Source organism: Balaenoptera acutorostrata, chromosome X (assembly GCF_949987535.1).
Source record: "Balaenoptera acutorostrata chromosome X, mBalAcu1.1, whole genome shotgun sequence".
Taxonomy (NCBI): domain Eukaryota; kingdom Metazoa; phylum Chordata; class Mammalia; order Artiodactyla; family Balaenopteridae; genus Balaenoptera; species Balaenoptera acutorostrata.
Window position 1 is genome coordinate 81,980,778 of NC_080085.1, and position 4,270 is coordinate 81,985,047.

At 39.5% G+C, this 4,270-nt stretch overlaps 1 pseudogene; it reads right to left on the reverse strand.

Moving 5' to 3' along the window:
- Positions 1 to 1,165: 1,165 nt before the first annotated feature.
- Positions 1,166 to 1,663, reverse strand: LOC103003172 (cofilin-1-like; annotated as a pseudogene).
- Positions 1,664 to 4,270: the final 2,607 nt, after the last annotated feature.

Consider the following 4,270-nt stretch of genomic DNA (forward strand, 5'->3'; position numbering starts at 1 on the left):
TGGCGAGGATGTGGAGAAAAGGAATGCTTGTACACTGTTGGTGGGAATGTAAACTGGTGAAGCCATTTTGAAAATCAGTATGGAGGTTCCTCAAAAAGTCAAAAATAGATCTACCATATGATCCTCTAATTCCACTCCTGGGTATATATCCAAAGAAAACGAAAACACTAATTTGAAAAGATATATGCACCCCAATGTTCATAGCAACATTATTTACAATAGCCAAGATGTGGAAGCAACCTAAGTGTCCATCAACAGATGAATGGATAAAGAACATGTGGTATATATATACAATGAAATATTACTCAGCCATAAAAATAATATAATTTTGGCATTTACAACAACATGGATGGACCTAGAGGGTATTATGCTTAGTGAAATAAGTCAGACAGAGAAAGAGAAATACTCTATGTTATCACTTATATATGGAGTCTAAAAAATAAAACAAATGAATATAACAAAACAGAAACAGACTCACAGATACAGAGAACAAACTAGTGGCTACCAGGGGGAGAGGGAAGGAGGGAGGGGCAAGATGTACAAACTACTACGTATAAAATAAGTAAGCTACAAGTATATATTGTATATCACAGGGAATATAGTCAATATTTCATAATAACTTTATTTATTTATTTATTTTTATTGTTGTGTGTGTTTTTAATTGAAAGTCCCTTACTGGTCCTGCTTCCATGAGTGGTTGTGACCAGGGGAAAAAGGGGAGGGGAACCAGGTGGTGCAGGGAGGGGTCATCTCCACAACATTCCATTTATACACAGAACTAAACAGACAAGCACAGAGTCACTATTGTGGTTAGACGTTGGCAGCATGGGAAAGGGGAGGAACAGGTGGGAAATTAGGGTGTTGTCAAAAAAAAAAAATACAGCCCTCCCCAAACAGGGGTTCCTGGGGAGAACTTGATCTGTTTCAACCCAAGAGGAATCAGAAGATCAAAAGCTGTTTGGGAAGACCAGAACTGTCAGGGATGGAGGGAGAAGGCGGAAGATCCAGGGGGTGGGGGGGCTGTTTGGCAACTGGGGTGAAGGGACTGCCCTCCTCCTGCTGGGATCCCCCCAGCCCCTCAGGTCTGGTAGGAAGGGGGCAGCCTGCAACCCCCGTAGGCAGGTCTGGGGCTGCCAGATGCCCCAGGCAGGGGGCTGGAGGGAGCTCACAAAGGCTTGCCCTCCAGGGAGATGATGGCGTTGCTCCCCAGCTTCTCTGTCAGGGTGCAGGGGTCCCTGACCTCCTTACAAGTTTGCTTGTAATTCATCTTGATCTCCGTCAGCTTCTTCTTAATGGCATCCTTGGAGCTGCCATAGATCACTTTGCTCTTAAGGGGTGCACACTCAGGGGTCCAGAAGATGAACACCAGGTCCTCCTTCTTGCTCTCCTTGGTCTCATAGATTGCCTTATAGAGGACGTAGTGGCAGCCTTTGTCTGGCAGCATCTTGACAAAGGTGGCGTAGGGGTCTTCTACAGTCTGGCCCACATCACCTACCAGGATCTCCTTGCCCTCCTCCAGGATGATGTTCTTCTTGCCCTCTCTCAGGCAGAAGAGCACCACCTACTTGTCCTTCTTCACCTCCTCTGGTGTTGACAACTTACACATCTTCATGTCATTGATCATTTTGATGACCCCTTCAGAGACAGCCACACTGGAGGCCATGTTTCCAGAAGCAAAAAGGAGAGAGCAAGGAGAGCCAGAAAAGACAAGAGCCCCTGCAGCTGCTGCCAGGATGCAACTTACCATAATAACTTTAAATGGACTATAATCTGTTAATTTAATTGCTATGTTTTACACCTGAAACTAATATTGTAAATCAACTATACTCAATTAAAAAATTATCAAATTTTGTTATGGACCATGTTTTTGGTGTTGTATCTAAGAAGTCATCACTAAACCCTAGGTCACCTAGAGTTTCTCCTATGTTATCTTCCAGGAGGTTTATACCTTTGCATTTTACATTTAGTTTTCAGATTCATTTTGAGTTAATTTTTGTGAATGGTGTAAAGTCTGTCTAAATTAATTAATTAACCTGCTTTCTGTCTTCCTTCCTTCCTTCCTTTCCATGTGGATGTCCAGTTGTTCCATCACAATTTATTGAAAAGACTATACTTTCTCCATTAAATTGTCTTTTCTTCTTTGTCAAAGATCAGCTGACTATATTTATGTGGTTCTATTTCTGGGCTCTCTATTCCATTCCATTGATCCATTTGTCTATTCTTTCACCAGTTTCAAATATTTTCATTATCGTAGCATTATGATAAGCCTTGAAGTCGATTAGTGTCAGTACTCCAACTTTGTTCTTCTTAAATATTGTGTTGGTTATTCTAGGTTTTTTGCTTTCCATATAAACTTTAGGATTAGTTTGTCAAAATACACAAAATGGCTGGCTGGGATTTGGATTGAGACTGCATTAAATCTATAAATCAAGGTGAGAAGAACAGAGATCTTGTTAACATGGACTCTTCCTATCTATGCATATGGAATATCTCTCATTCATTTAGAATCATCTGATTTCTTTCATCAGAGTTTTGTAGTTTTCCTCATTGTACATATTTTGTTAGATTTATAACTAAGGATTTCATTTTGGGGGGGTCAAAGATAAATAGTACTATGCTTTTAATTTCTAATTCAAATTGCTAACTGTTGGTATATAAGAAAGCAATTGACTTTTATATATTAATCTTGTATCCTTCAAATTTGCTAGTCATTTATAAGTTCAGTGAAATTATTTTGGGTCAGTTCTTTGCAGTTTTCTACATAGACATTCATGTCAATTAAAATGACCTTTTAATTGTGATAAAATATGTGTAACATAAAATTAATGAATTTAATGATTTTAAGTGTTTAATTCAGTAGTGTTAACTATATTCACATTGTTGTGCAATCACTCTCCAGAACTTTTCATCTTGCAAAACTGAAACTCTATACCCATTAAAATACAATTCCTCATTCCCCCCTGTCCCCAGACCCTGGCAACCACCTTTCTACTTTATGTTTCTGTGAATTTGACTACTCTAGATATTTCATATACGTGGATATAAGTGAAATCATACAGTATTTGTCTTTCTGTGGCGGGCCTAGTTCACTTAGTATAATGTCCTCAAGGTTTGTCCATGATGTAACATGTATCAGAATTTCCTTCATTTTTAAGGCTGAATAATATTCTATTGTATGTATATATCACATTCTGTTTATCCATTCATCCAACAATGGACCCTTAGGTTGCTTCCACCTTTTCCTTATTATGAATAATACTGCTATCAACATAGGTGTACAAATATCTCTTCAAGACCTTTGTATATACACCAAGGATTTCAATAGGTATCAGAGACTAAAATTTCCACTGGTGTCCTTGTTTTTGTCTTTCCTGTTGTCCTGGGGTTTCCCTAGAGACTTCTTAAATATTGTCTGAGATGCACCATTTTTTTTAAGTTGTATTCTTCTGTTATTATATAGGATACCTATTGATGTGCTGATGAGGTGTGGGGGTGGTGAGGCGTTCTATATTCCTATGATTAGGTCTCAGTCTTCTAATGAGTCTTTGGCCCTAGCCTATGACTTTCCACGTATATCTCAGTTTTGTTTGCCCCTGCCCCCTTAGGAGTGACAGGAAGGCTAGAAGGCACTGGAGTTGGGTATTTCCCTTCCCCCAGATTGTTAAGGCCCTGGTAAAACTCAGGTAGGTTAGGCTCTGACCTAGGTTTCAATTGAGGGTGGGCCTTATTAAGAAGAACTGAACACTCTGGGCATATCTTAAAATGGCTGTATTTCCCCTCTCCCTGCTGGAGACACAAAGGGATTTTTCTCTGATGTTCAAAAAGTCATGAAAAGTATGGGGGCTCCCCTAAGACTGCACTCCCCTGCAGTTTTTAACTTTCAAAGTAGTCCATATTGAGCTTCCAGCAATTCATCAGTTATAGATTAGGTTTTCCTACCCTGGCACCAGTTCCCATGGAGTTTTCTGCTTCTGAGCTTCTACTCTGATAAATTGTGATTCTCTTTTTCCACTATTTCTTCAATTTTGGGGGCTGCATTTGCCCTACGACCTCAGCTTTCTGATGGATCTAAGAAGAGTTGCTGATTTTCAGTGTGTTCAGCTTTTTTCTTGCTGCGTGAATGAGAGAACTGACATCCAAACCCCTTACATGCTGGACCAGAAACCAGAAGTCTAAGCCAATAATATTCTAAAACATAAATATTACCACATCAGCCATGTGCTTAAAACCCATCAATAGCTCCTTATTGCTTTTAGGATATAAATCTAAT